Source organism: Vespula pensylvanica, chromosome 1 (assembly GCF_014466175.1).
Source record: "Vespula pensylvanica isolate Volc-1 chromosome 1, ASM1446617v1, whole genome shotgun sequence".
Taxonomy (NCBI): domain Eukaryota; kingdom Metazoa; phylum Arthropoda; class Insecta; order Hymenoptera; family Vespidae; genus Vespula; species Vespula pensylvanica.
In genome coordinates this window covers 3,224,636-3,240,398 of record NC_057685.1, presented here as the reverse complement: position 1 = coordinate 3,240,398, position 15,763 = coordinate 3,224,636, and the positions used below count along the sequence as shown (strand labels likewise).

The following is a 15,763-nucleotide window of genomic DNA, read 5'->3' as shown; positions in this document are numbered from 1 at the left end:
AAAAAAAAAAAAAGAATAATTAGCTTAAAAAATCTCAAAAAAAAAGAGAAAGAGAGAGAGAGAGACAGAAATAAAAAGATCGATGTTTAAAATGAGTTAGAGAGTTTGGCCGAACCTATATCCAAAATTTCGAATATTAATTAATGGCTGATTCGATAATAACCAAATCTCGTGAAAACTTATCAGAATTATAAAAAAAGAGAAAGAGAGAGAGAGAGAGAGAGAGAAAGAGAGAGAAATATAGTACTAGTAGACCTAACGATTCCACGTTTCGTTTTGAAATACCAAGGAGAAGTAATAAAACGAAACGACGGTGATACGAATCGTGCGAAAATAAGAGAAACGTGGTAGGATCGTGTCCTTTCGTAAGATTGCCACTACGACTCGTCCCTCTCTCTCTCTCTCTTTCATTCGAGCATTTTAGAGTCCGTCCATGAAGCTCGAACTGCTAAGGTTATTCAAATTCTTCAAGAAAAATGAAATCTCCCTTGAGCATCGTTATAGTCATTTTCACTAACCTAACTCAAAGATAGCGTAAAGGAAAAACGAGAGAGAAAGAAAAAGAGAGAGAGGAGAGAGAATGAAAAGGAAAAAGAAAAAGGAACGAAAGGATAGTACGATAATCGTTGCGTGTGAAATTCAGAAGTATAAAAGAATTCCGAACTGTAAACTTTTGGTTAGCAGCTTTTCTTTCCATCTACAGGAAGTAAGAAAAAAAAAGAATAAAAAAAAGAAAAGAGAGAGAGAGAGAGAGTGAGAGAGAGAGAGTGAGAGAGAGAGAGAAGCTGGAAGGAAAACACATTGGAAGTAAACGATCCCTTTAAAATATATCCCCAAGGGACTTTCACCTCAATTGTGTAGTGATACTTACTATCGATCCGCCCTTTGTCTTTCTCTCTCTCTCTCTCCCTCTCTTTTGGTCTCTTTCTATCTATCTTTCTCTCTTTTCGATTCGATTAAAGCCGTCGTATATCTTCTTTCCGTTTCGTTTTCTACGAAGGAAAGAGCAGCTGGAACGAATCCTATGTAGAGAGATAACGACGAACGATACGAAGGAGAAACTAGTAAAGCTACGTGAGCGTGTATATGTAAGATATATATGTATATAAATATATATATACGTATGTCGTGTTTACTCATGTATTATACGTATATGTGAATATCTATGTGTATATGCGTGTGTGGGCGTGCATTTTCTGTAACGTTGAAGTGATAGTTCTACATCACGAAGAGAAAGTATATTTACCGTTAGGGTAAGGTTTAGATAGTGTCTATGGATGGAAATGACAAAATGGTTTGATCTCGTTTAAAAAGAGGAGGACTATGCGATACTAAAAAAAAAAAAAAAAAAAAGTAGTGAAAAGAGATAGAGGGGAAAAAAAACAAAGTGCGAGATATTTGGACAAGATGTATATACGTGTGTATCGAAGCGTATATCGATTTCAGAGAAGGACGAAGAGAAAGAGGAGGTGGAGAAAGTGGAGGTGATGACGATAGTAGTTGTGAGGAAACCCGCATCCTCTTCTCTCTGTATGACACAATACTAAATTCATATTCTCGTAGATCGAGCTTACATTTCCGCAACGACATGACCTTTTATCAATGGTTCTCTATCCTACGTGTCGATATTGTATTCAAATGATATAAAAGAGAAAGATAGATATATAGATAGATGGATAAATAAAGAGAGAGAGAGAGAGAGAGAGAGAGAGAGAAATTTTATCGTATTTTTGTATTCTCTTGAAAAAAGAAAAAAAAACACACACACACAAATACAATGAAGTTTAGACGGAACAATGTACGAAGGTAATTCGTTGTTCGAGAATCGATAACGAAGTCAACTAAAGGACAATGAAAACGATAATAATAGTAGGTAGATTACACGCGCTAATACACAACGTATTGTTCGGCATAGTTCGTCAACGTGTTCATTAATTACCTAAATGCACTACATCATGACGTGCTTGCTGTACTTTGGGTTCATATATTCCCTTCATAATTTATTGATTTATACGGGCGATATATAATAGCGTTAATAATTAATATCTCTAATTGATGCACATTGGCTAATGGAAAGATTTGATATGTCGGGCAGATAGAGAAAGAAAGTTAAAAAAAAAAAAAAAGAAAGAAAGAAAGAAAGAAAAGAAGAAGAAGAAAAAGGATATTAATTAAACTCAACTTTCTCTCTCTCTCTCTCTCTCTCCTTATTAAAATTTTTTTTTATCAAAAAAAAAAAGCTTCATACAATATTTCCTTAAAGATAGCTTGGTATGCCGGTTTTGTTACGAATAAGGAATGAAACGATAAAGGAAGAACGCAATGAATGCTCATAAAAAATACAAAATGCAAAAGACAAAAAGAAAAGAAAAATGAAGGAATAAAAAAAAAAAAAACAACAAAAAGGAAAACTCGTAAGGAAAGGAAGGCGCATAAATTAAGCGCGAACACTGGATCAGAGACCGAAATAAAGACCGTCTGTTTGTCGAGCACTCAGGATATCCGCATGAAAAGTTCTCCGGTAACGGTTGGAGTGGCCATTTTACCGACCGAAAAATATAGTACCAGACTTACGGCCGCAAATTTTCGAGAGAATTTATGCTCTCTCTCTCTCTCTCTCTCTCTCTCTCTCTCTCCCCTACCTCTCTCTCCCACACATTTTCCCTCTACCCGAGAAACTACGATTAATTTCGTTCTCTTACAAAACTACCACGAGAATTTCAACCTGAAAACTGACTACGAATTGATCCGAACGATGTTCAAGTACACTTGAATTGCGTTAATAGAAGAAAGAAAGAAAAGGAGAACGGAAGAGAAAAGAAAAGAAAAAAAAGATAAGAAAATCAGAGAAGAAAAACGTTCTTATCGATTCAGCACAATGTTAATTAATAGATCAATCAATAAATGAACAAACAAACAAACAAACAAATAAATAAATAAATAAATGAATGAATAAATAGATAAATGTATAAATAAATAAGAATACAAAAAAAAAAGAAAGATTTTCTTTGTTGGAATATAGAAATATCGACGTACGTGCATAGGTACATTGATAGACATAAAAGCTGGATCATTTTTCACGAGGTCAAAATTTCGGAATAACGGTGGCAACGCGATCGACTTTAGGTCGATTTTGCACCTTTGAATGAGGCTATTCAAAGGTGGTATTCATCGCTGGTCCCATACCATGGCGCATAGTTTCATTGAAATGACGCGAGACTCGCATTCACGCAAACCACAACGGCTCTAGTCCGCGTTTTCAGCCATCCTGGTCCTTGCGCACATACATACACACACACACACACACACGCACACACATTCTCTCTCTCTCTCTCTCTCTCTCTCTCTCTCTCTCTCTCTCTCTTTCTCTCTGTCTCTCTCGATCCCTTTCTGGTAGGACACCCTCTGCTTTATCCGGAAATCGTAGCTGCAAAATCCCGATAGGACATTAGGATATTGCGAAGCTAGTTGCGTTGTGTCGGCCATTCATTCGCAGCCTCTGCCACGATTCGTGGCAAACAAATCTCTCTCTCTCTCTCTCTCTCTCTCTCTCTCTCTCTCTCTCTCTCTCTCTCTCTCTCTCTCTCTCTCTCTCTCTCTCTCTCTCTCACACACACACACACACATACACTCTCTAACTATTTCTCACAAACACGAGAGAATCCGTATATATAATTCCCTACGTCGAAGCTCTTTCCGATTCTTTCTAAACGAGAAAAAAAAAAGTGAAACAGGTTATTCCTATAGACCTTCAAAGTAGTCTTTGAAGTGTAAAGAATAAACGTGTACGTAGAAAAAGGTCCTTTACATTCGCTCGATCTATCGTTCGAACAAATAGATAGTACATACATATGTACCATCTAGAGTTCCTTCGCTTCGGTCAAAACGATTTCTAAAATACCGACGTAGCAAGTTAGTACAGTGCGCGTCAATAACGGTGTCTGCGCCTTGAGTTTCATCGTTTATATGACGACAATTAAAACGATCGATTTTATTCACATAATTGAAAAAAAAAAAAAAGAAATGTAATAATGTAACGATGTAATAAAAAATGTATTTAAGAGCGAGTAGTAATCTTGAAAATAAAGGAAATCGATTAGCGTTAGTTAACGTTGCTTAATCTATGAGTCATTATCGACGCGGACTGTACTCACTGATCTATGCATCTATCAAATTAAAGGGAAGAACGTAAGCGATATAATTTACAATAGTACGTAGAGTTGGGACCCTCTTCATGTTGTTAAATTATTGAACGACGCAAAGCAATTATTTCCGCTAGCGAGAATCCTTTGCCAGTGATGACGAGATGCCGATGATTAACGAAGTTCGTCTAGTTTCGGTATGTCAAGTTATCAATTAACTAGCGATAATGAAGCGTTCAACAATGGACGTATGCGAGGTGGAATGCAATCGGATTATGATAGAGGTGACCATGATTACATAAGGCTAACGAGATATTCGGTTATAGTCAGACTAGAGAAACGAAATTTCTGAAAATATATATATATATATATATATATATATATATATATACACACATGCATATTATCTCGATCATGAATCAATAATATAACGATGATGATCGATCGAGTCTAATTTTTATGATAAAACTCATAAAATATATGATTGATTTAACGTGATAAAAGCTTTCAAAGCAATTCAATTATAGAACGAGTAAATTATGTATATATATCGTCTAGGTAGATATTTAATATAAGTTTAGCTTTTTTTATTCCACGTTTATCAATACTTCTCACGTGATTTAACAAACATTTTGTACGATAATCGATTATTTTTCACAACGAAACGTAACGAATGAAAATTAATAAACGCATTACGAAAAGAACTTATTCCGCGACATGTAAAACATAAAGAGTATGCGTTACCGAGAGAGAAATAAATTCATTGGTTTTCGATTTATCGCGAATAGAAATCAATCTGCTACGAGAGACACGGTAATATTTGAAATTTTAAAATATACATCTGCGTACGCGATCGCCTCGCAATATCGTCCGATAAAATGCACACGTTTTACGAACTTTCTACGAATGTTAACTTTGCAAATAAATTAATGCAGAATAATACGAGCGACAGAACGAAAAAGATATAAAGAGAGAAGGCGAGAGACGAAAATACCAAAAAAAAAAAAAAAGAAATAATAATAATAATAATAATAATAATACAACGGTATTCGATTTCTTTAGCAATAATTAAAGAAATATAAAATTATTTTTATTCCATATAAAAAATAAAGAAAGGAGGGAGACAAAGACAAATAAAAAAATAAAAAAAAAAAAACAGAAATCTAACGAAACGACGAAACGATTTGTTATTTAAAAAAAAAAAAAAAAAAGAAAATTGTTTCGAAGATGTCTATACGTATTTACAGTCAAGAATACACACACACTACGTGAAGTGACTCGCGCACAAAGATAAAAAGATGACACGCATGCTGAACGGCTGCTGCTTTTGGGTAAACATTTAAACGCAAGTCCTACGAGGAGTCTCGTAGGACAGGAGGATTATTAATCTCTTGGCAAACATTACTAACGAAGGGCGACCTCGACTATGTACGTACGTAAGCACAAGGACTGTGCAAAGTCGGGATTGCCTCGAGCAAGCAATCAATCTCTTCTTCGTGTCACCATTCTCTCCCTTCACGTATACTTTACTTCAGTCAAGAAACTCTCCATTTTTTAACTCCTCTTTCTCTCCCCCCCCCCTCTCCCCCTCTCTCTATCTATCTGTTTTTCTCTCTTTCTCTTATTTGTTTATAAAAATACAACCAGTCCTTTTTTATTCAGAGAATCCCCAAGTAATTTTGCTTATATTGTTGCTAAAAATAAAAAGTTTCTAAAAAAAAAAAGCATCAAAGATCAAAGATGAAATAAAAAGCAAGAGTCAAGAATAAGTTCCAACCGTGTAAAAATGTTTATACATATTTCGTAAACGTAAGGTTTATCGTAAACGTAGCGATACGATCGTATATAAAAATTACAGTTTCTGTTTTTTTTTTCTTTTTTGTAGAACCTATGATTAATCCAATACAACAGGAAAAAATAAAAGATCAGATAACACGAGATAAAACGTGTCCGGTACATTTCCTTTTCTATCTCAATTAATGAATTATTAAGCTTTACGGTAATTGAAATGAAAATTTCTATAATTTTCATTCTAATATCAAAAAAAAAAAAAAAAAAAAGATATATATATACGAAAATTCCTTTAATCGCGTGTACTTTCTCTTGATTGGTGTCTAACATAAAGAAGAAAAGAAAAGAAAAGAAAGAAAAAAAAAGAATACCTACACCAAAGTGAAATTTTAGCCGCAATAACGTTCTAATGAAACTCCCTTATCTCTCTTGTGTGCTTGGCAAATTCCAAGAGTTAGGGTACGAGGGAGAAAAGAAAGATGAATGAAAATACAAAACGAAGAATACAAACGAAAAGAAAGAAAAAGAGAAAGGGTACACGCGATTAATAACTAAAAGTTCTTCGTTCCTCTTTCATTATCTCCGAATGACGATTATCTCTGCACTGTGAAATGAATTCTATGTACGTTAATACATAGATCATAATTAATGTCGGTGAGATTAGTGTTGATTATTCGGGAATTTTCATTCAAGGCCATCTGGTCTATACGCTCTTTCTCTCTTGCTTTTCTTTTTTGGAATTCCGTCAAGAGCTTTTCCTTTCGAGCTCTAGACGCAATTCATACGAGAAAAGAGAGAGAGAAAGAGAGAGAAAAAGCTATATAAAAAAAAAGCGTGTATAACTCGATGGCGTGGCCAGCTGGCAAGGCTCGCAAAACGAATTATAAGAGAAGCCAGGGTAGTTACGTGGAAAGACTAAGAAATATGAAAAGGGATGTGCGTGTTTGTGTTAGCGCATGCGCGCCTACAAATAGTCTACATAAGGTTAGCAGACGAGCATTCCATTTACTGCAATCGCATTTTTGCCGTCGCAAGAGGGTGCAAACGGGTCGGCTGAAAGGAGCAAGAAAAAGGATGGAAAAGTGGTTCCCATTTCTTAATTAAATTCGCAAGTAATAGCCTCCTCGTCATTTCTTTCTTTCTTTCTTTCTTTCTTTCTTTCTTCTTTTCTTTTCTTTTCTTTTCTTTCCTTCTTTTCCAACCTTCTATTTCTTCTTTCGCTATTATATTTTTTGTCTTTTTTTTTTTTTCGTGGAACAATATTCGTAAGAATCCACGGGTTACCCATCGACTAGACCGTATCGCATTTTCTCTATTCTACGTCGCATTAATTCTCTCTCTTTCTCTCTCTTTCCCGTTAATTAAAAGTAGAAAAGAAATACGTATTGCGTTTAGAACTTACTATTGATAACTTGATTAAAGATGAAAATTCAAAAAGAGGAGGACGAGGAGAAGGAAAAAAAGAACAAATGAAAGAAAGAAAAAAAGAAAAAGAAAAGGAAGAAGAGGAATCGAAATCCACCTTGTGATATACTTCTCCAAAAATCTTTCTTTCTCTCTCTCTCTCTCTCTCTCTCTCTCTCTTTCTCTCTCTCTCCTTTCTTTCTTTCTTTCTTTTTCTGTATTGGAATGTTTATAAGTGATTTAAAAGTTGGCTTACTCGATGTGAACACCCGCACCAGTCGAAAGTTCCAAGTTTATGGCGAAACTCGAATCGAAATCTACGGATTAAAAGTTCTCAGTTCTGTACCAGAGTTAGAAAATCTACGAGGAACTCGATCTAGCAATAGCCTCGCGATCGAGTAGGGTTAAAGCAAGAGAGATTCTACTGTTATTGTGAAAATACGTGATGGCCTCTCTCTCTCTCTCTCTCTCTCTCTCTCTCTCTCTTGCGTTTTCCTCGCTTTTAGAGATGGGATTTTATCGTATGGATTATAAAAGATGAAGGTTGGGTGGGAACGAGGGAGAAAACGGAACTTCTCATAATTTCTAATAAAATGGTACAACGTATCATGATTTTACGAGTTATTCGACCTCAACCAAACCCATTTTCTTATCCTTTCTTTTTTTTTTTTTTTTCTTTTTTTTTCCTTTTCGATAACACTTTCATTGTAATAAAGATAAATTCAGACACACGCCAACAATCTTTTTTCTTTCTCATGCTTTATTGTTCTTTATTTTCTTTTTCTTTTTTTTTTTTTTTTTTATACTTATACTTATCATCGCGTGTTAACAATTAACCTTACGAAAACTAGGTAGACCTCGATGATCTCCATCTTGAATTTATCAATGACAGATCAATGTCAGATTAAAAAAAGCTCTAAGCTTAGGGTCTCATTAAAAGCACGAGAGAAGCGAATCGTTTCATAACTTTCTGTTGGCTGTTATTGATTTTTAAGTTAGTCTCTCGCGCGTTTACGTCCATTAATATCCTTATCGCGATTATTAAGCTTGTCATTACATCTCGAATACGTGTATATATATGTGTGTGTGTGTGTAGATAAAAATATATATGCAGATATAAATACATGTATATATATATATATATATATATATAGATATATATATATATATATATAGAGAGAGAGAGATAAATATAATAAATAAATATATATAAACACGTACACAGACATACATTTCTATATATAAAGAAGTACATAAAAGGTTTAAAATGTACTTCTTATTCCCATTCAATACGAGAAGATATTTCAATTGGAAAATATTTCTGAAATCTGACTCGACCAAGATTGAAAAGGAAAGTATATTGTAATATATAAGTATGTGTGTGTGTGTGTGTGTATATATATTATTGTGAAATACGTTTGCACGATGGACAACTTTAGTTCGCATTCGAGTTAATATCGGAGGAAAATATTTTGTGTGAAATTACACCGATGGAAATCACGAAATATTAAAAACGAGACATCTCGTGGAAAAAAAAAGGAAAAAAAAAAAAAAGAAAAAGAAAAAATTATTTTTCCAGGGATTAATTTCTCGAACGTAAAAAGTTAGAGAAAGAACGTTATCAATTGTGTATACACATAACGTTAAAAATAATGCATAGATGAAATCAACTCCATTTCATTTCCTTTTAAATGTGATCGTATCTCTCTTCGCATTTTCACGATATTACTATTACCATTATTATTGTTCACCTTCTATATTATTCTAGATGATAATAATAACATTACTACTACTGATGATAATAACAATAGTAATGATATATAATAATAAAGTTATGTTATTATATATAACATATATACACGATGTAATTATTAATATATAAAAAATATTTTAATTTAAATATATATATATATATATATATTATCGTATGTATATTTTATAATTATTACAATTGTTCGATTTAACGATATTTCAAAATTTATAAATTAAAGAAAAGAAAAAATACAAAGCAAGAAAGAAAGAAAGAAAGAAAACAATAATAAATAATGTAAACGCGGATATGATTCAAGAATAGACATGGCTTAATTAGATTACGAGATATGTCAAACTACGAGAAGCATCTCATTGGTTGCCATCAATTAACCTTCCGATTAGTTGTCAGATAGAGAATAGTTCCGAGATATACAAGAAACTAAATCGGAGTCGATTGAACGACGAATTATCCATGAAGCTTTACATTCAATATGCTGAGCTCTCTCTCTCTCTCTCTCTCTCTCTTTCTCTCTCTATCTCTCTCTCTCTCACTTTGGCCAACTCGGTTTTCTAATTCGACAGCTGAAAAGGATTCTCTTAGACGGACAGCAGCATCCGGGTTATAAAATTGAGTTGGGAGAGAAGGAATTCTCAATGGCATTCTTAAAAATGACACCTCAAAAGGAATTCTGCATATTACATCTGATGTGAATTCGATCGATTCACGAATTGATATCTTGTCAACTTAAAATCAATTCTTTTCAATTCCCGACAGTTAGAGATTTTTATATTAAATATCTATCTACATGTGTCTTCCTATATTTGTTTGTGCACGTATGTACATACATACACACACACACACACACACACACACACACAAATGTGGTTTAATTCTCGTTTACTAGAGGATGCATAAACGTGAGGAAATAAAAAACAAGTGAAAGAAACGAAGAGATGAACGAGAAGAGAAAAAGAAAGAGAGAGAGAGAGAGGTTTGGATCATAAAGTAGATAAAGTCGAAATAGGTCAGCCAATCGAGCTCAGGGATTTCCCTGGCAGTAAACGCTATTCGGAGAGGGTCAGACAAACATCGAGGGAACCGTAATTAGGTCCGCGAGTAGACGCAGATTAGCGGCTGGTCGTTGAAAATTTTTTCTTTTTTTTTTTCCTTTCTTTCTTTTTCTTTTTATTTTTCTTTTTTCTCCCATCTTATTTCTTCACTTTTTGAAAAGGATTCTAACGTGATCTCAAACAAAAAAAAAAAATAAAAATAAAAAAAAGTAATAATTTGAATACATCTTGTCATGATCTAAAATAAAAAAAAAAAAAAAGAAAAAAGAAAAAAAACATATTCTGAGTACGCGTGAAGGAGGAAGATAGAGATAAAAAGAGAATTTGTCAGTAAAGTTTTCCTAGAAAAATCTAGTATAAAGTAAATCTTTTCCTTCCTCGTGAATTTGACAAATTGAAAAATTGAATCTTCCGATAAAAATAAGAAACTTTCTCGATCGACATTCGCGATACAAAGAGGCTCTCGTCGATTATCCGATAATAAACATTCTCATCTCGCTCGTAATCTCTTTCGTATATATACACACACACATACATGCATACATATATATATATATATATATACACATATATATATATACACACACACATACACTTGAACTTTTATCAATATTGAACTAACCTCCAAAGAAAAAGGTAAAAGGGTTTCGATAATATCTTTCGATATGATCCGCGAAAAGAAAATAAGAAGAAAGAGAAAATTCTAACAATGAGAGAAAATTATCGATTTATGTGAAATATTTATTTCTTTTAAATCTTAAGAATTCCCTGATATATATATATATATATATATATTTCATTGGAAAAATAATTTTATTTTAAAAAATAATTTATATTCTACTCATGCATTCAATATTTCTACATATACAATATTTCTTTTATTTTTAGATCGAATGAATTTTTGTTAATAAATACTATCTCTATCTCTATCTCTATCTATTTTTGAAATTTGTAACGTATACAAAGCTTCAAATATTCATAATATAAAATTTGTTAAAATCTGACAAAAATCCAAAAGTCACTCTACACCATCCTAAATATACGACTTATTATATTATTATCATATTATCACTAATTCATAATAAAATATTGCGAGAATATTCCTAAAATATCTTAGGAATTCTTAATCACTTTCCTTGTTTTTAACGTAAGCTAACCGACGGCTATCGTTTGGTGACTCATTAGAAATTTAACGCTTATCGTAATTAATTTAATTTATCGAGATATATACTTAATTAAAAGAATGTGAATTAAATGAATTCACTTCATTCACTTAAGTTAAATGGCTTTGCCATTCCTTATATTATATTAAATTATTTCGTTGTTAATAAGATAAAAAAGATAACAAAAAGGAACAAGAAAAAAAAAAGACAGATTGATTTTTTTTATCTTGAATAATAATGAAGATATATCGAATAATAACGAGCGTTTGAACTACTCTGCTAAATCTTTCTTTATTTCTTCTTTCTTGTTCTTGGAAACAGAAAACGACTTCCTCTTTCTTCTCTCTTTCTTTATTTCTTCCTCTTTCTTTCCTCTCTCTTTATCTTTCTATCTCTATCTTTCTCTACATTACTAATAATATGGATAGGGTAAAGTCGTGAAAGTACGAATAACCAAATGAAAAAGAATCGAAAAGAATAGTGTGGTGGAGTAGAATGTTGGAACTACGCCAGTTTTCCATACTCGATGATTCCCCATTAAACTTGCAATGTACTCGATACGTACTGCGCAATGCGAAGTTCCAAAAGAAGCCATGATAAAGTAGCAAAGAGAAAAAGATAGATAAAATGAGTATGCGCGCGCAGGAAAAAGAAAGAGAAAAAGAAAGAGAAAGAGAGAGAGAGAGAAGTGAGAAAGAATAGAGAACAAATTAAAGAAAAATATTTTCAATGTCATGTTGTGTCCTTCGTAATCGTAATAAAGTCGCATAAACATTGACCATATTTTTTCAAGGAATTAAGAACGAATCTAATTATTTTTCGTGTCTAAATAACAAAAAATGATAAAACAAGATATATATATATATGTATGTTTTATGTATGTATGTATATATAAAACTGATAGTACTATATAATATATATTATATTTTGTATTAAAATGTATCTATATTAAAATGTATAAGTTTTATACTTAATAAAAATAAATTTGTACGATAGAACCTAACAATTGATTTTATAGATATGGAATATATATTAAACGGTATTAAAAATATATCTACGTGAGATCACATCAGAAATTACAATGTTGTCTCTAAATGAAACGTAATATAACAGTTATATCAAAAAGGTTTTAATTAAGACGACAAAAACAAAGGTTAAACCCAACAATAATAGAACGTAGTTCGCACTCGAAAAGCTCTTTCGTAAATCCTGTAATACTTGCGGGCCGTTTCGAAAAGCCACAAATCTCGCTATTTCACAATCGGCCATTAATGAATTGCACATTGAATTGGTACTTCGAAGATTATTCACGAAATTCTATAAATTTGTAAATATAATTATGAAATTATTTCATATAAAAAAAAAAAAAGAAAGAGAGAAAGAAAGACGGAAGAAAGGTAAAATAAAGAAACAATCATTTCTTCGTTCGTTTACACACACACACATACACACGTATACATAAGTAAAATTAATATTTCTAAAAAAAAAAACGACAAAAAAAAGATCAATTCGTTTCTACTTGTATATACATATATACGCATACGTAAAAATGACAATATCTAACATTGAACTTAACCTCAAATCTTAAAAATTAATAATAACAGTTCGATACGCGTATAGAATAAAATATGAAAACTTTGAAAATCTTAATAGTCTATAGAAAAGTACGAGAAATTCATCGGAGGTTAATCTTCGATCAAAATTTTATCGTTTAATATTATCGAAGATAATTAAATATCTATAAGTATACGAACGTGAATGGTTCGTTCGTATCCGAATGAATAACGAGTTCTAATTAATGGCCTTTTATTTTCCTGACTGGGATAGGAATCCTTACGTAATATCAAAGAATAATAGAAAATAGGACACGCACGTACATAAAAGTAATGGGCAAAAAGAGAGAGAAAGAGAGTCATTGAAACGAAATTTTCATCGTAGATTAAAAAATAATCGATTCCTCTTTACCCGTTCGATTGAGAGAAATGAAAAGGAGAATAATAATCGACTAATAACGATTTAATTAAAATAATCAACATTAATACAGAAATAATAAGACGCTTCCGAGGATCGATTCGAAATGCCCGCGCTTTTTCTTTCGTCGAGCGAGTAACGGAAGAAAAATCGTGAGAATCGAAAGAATCAAAAAGATGAAAAAAAAAAAAAACCTAAACAAAAATATAAAGACAAAGAAAAGAAGAAAAAGGAAAAGCAATATGGTTACTTACGTCTAACGAACAAAAAGCGAAGTAGTCGTTGTCGTTATCGTCGTCGTAGTCGTCGTCGTTGCGTCGTCGTCGTAGTCGTCGTAGTCGTAGTAGTCCGTCGTAATCGTCGTCGTAGTCGTCGTCGTCGTCGTCGTGCGTTGCCACGCGTAATCCCTTGTGTCTTTGTAACGTCGAACGACGATAGAAATAATAACCATGGAATAATATGAACACACTGGTAATCGTCGACACACTCGAGAACGCGGCACAATAATAATGAAAATAACGAAGGCGAGTTCGTACGAGTTCACTGTTCGCGCGATCCACGACGCGACCGCGACACGACGGTTAACGATGATAACAATGACGAAGCACACTTTTCGTTCCTTTCGACGATATATACGTATATATTTCGAAGGAGTCTTCTGTTTCTTTTTTCTTTCTTCTTTTCTCTCTTTCTTTGTTTTCTTAAAATTAAAAAAAAAAAAAAAAAGAAAAAGAAAAGAAAAGAAAAGAAAGGAAAGGAATCGACGCGAATAGGTAATCTTCCGTTTCACGAGGTTTCTCGTTGAGGTCACATCATAAACTGCGAGATGGAAAACTTTTGGCTCGTCATTGCTCGACGAGGAAGGGAAAAAACGAACGAACGAACGAACAAACGAACGAGTGAGTGAGAGTGAGAGAGAGAGAGAGAGAGAGAGCGAAAGAGAGAGAGAGAGAGAGAGAGAGAGAAAGAGAGCTCGCGTCGTCGAAACAACACAAACGAATTAATAATAACGAATGATCGAAATTGTAGAAATAATAAAGTAATAGAAAACAATATCTATATATATATATATCACTTGTCGCGCACTTTCATCCTTCAAGGACGATCAACTCACCCCTCTTCTCCACTTACTTTTCTTCCTCTTTCGGCCGAGCCGATTTCACCCGCGTAACGTCATACTCTCTCTTGATGGTTGTCCTAACGAACCTCCTCCCCGCTCTCTCGTTCTTCTCGCGTTCGGCAGCTTTGCAATCGAGCGAACGTACTCCTCTCGTCGTGCTCGTCTCTCTTGGTTTTCTTCTTCCCCCTCCTCGTCGTCGTCGTCTTCACGATCATCGAAAGACAAAGACATCCACTCTCGCCTTCACTTTATGTCTTTCTTTTCTTTCTCTCTCCCTCCTTCTTTCTTTCTTTCTCTTTCCCTCTCTCTCTCTCTCTCTCTCTTTCTTTCTTTCTTTCTTTCTTTCTCTTTTTCAGGATGCGTGTACTCTATGTCCACCTGTCTGAACACGCAGCACGATCGGGAAACGAAAACTCGCGAATACGAACGATCGCAAGTTTACCCAATGACAAATGCGCGCGTACTTTCTCCGTCTCTTTTTCTCCTTCACTATATATATATATATATATTAATATCCTTCCTTCTTTAATTCGCTCTTAGTTATCTCTCTCTCTCTCTCTCGTTCTTTCTTTCTCTCTTTCTTTCTCCCTCTCTCTTCTCTCTCTTTCCTTTTCCTTCTTCCTTCTTTTCCGTTTTTACATTTGCTTTATAGTTACGTTCGACGAATCGTAAGAAATACGATCGAGAAAACACGACGAATATATCGTCAGCCCTTTTATCTAGCGCACAATATAACCACTAGAGACAAACGATATCCACGAATCCAGCACCACCTTCGAACTCCGTCCGTTCGAATTCACGACACGACACCTGCATCCACGATTTTCATCGTTACGACACCGTACCTGTTCGAGCCCTTTAACGAACACACCATTCTTATTTACCGATCTTCATTGTTCGCCAATGAACAAGGACATAAGTCCCTTTCGAATGATGTATCCATGCACGCATCGAATAACCTCGCGCACCCAAAATGGTGGACGACACTCCCGTGTTCCGCGTTCGCGCTTTAACTCGGTCGCCGCGACCTCCCTCTCTTTCTCTCTCTCTCTCTCTCTCTCTCTCTCTTTCCCTTTACTCGTATGCTGTGTCGTTATATCTATCTCTCTTTCTTTCCTTTTTCTCTGCAACTACCTTCTCGTCCCGTTTCTCAACTCAACGACAGATTAGAAAGATCTTTTATCTCGGAAAACGGGCGTTGCTCGGATCCAAGAAAAATAGTTCGCGAGCTTCGAGGTCATAACAAGACACAGCACAGCACCACTATCACCATTCTCTCGCACCCTCGATTTTCTTCCGCGTTGAAAGTGGACCACCCGTTCTCTCTCTCTCTCTCTCTCTCTCTCTCC

The 15,763-nt window shown here is 34.0% G+C and overlaps 1 protein-coding gene across 1 annotated transcript in view; it reads right to left on the bottom strand.

Moving 5' to 3' along the window:
• LOC122633976 (inactive rhomboid protein 1) overlaps positions 1-15,757 on the bottom strand; it is a 219,560-nt gene extending 203,803 nt beyond the window's left edge. The window contains exon 1 of the mRNA XM_043822485.1: positions 14,426-15,757. The gene's annotated coding sequence lies outside the window, so the exon portion shown is untranslated. The remainder of the gene's footprint in view (positions 1-14,425) is intronic.
• Between the last annotated feature and the right edge of the window lie 6 nt (positions 15,758-15,763).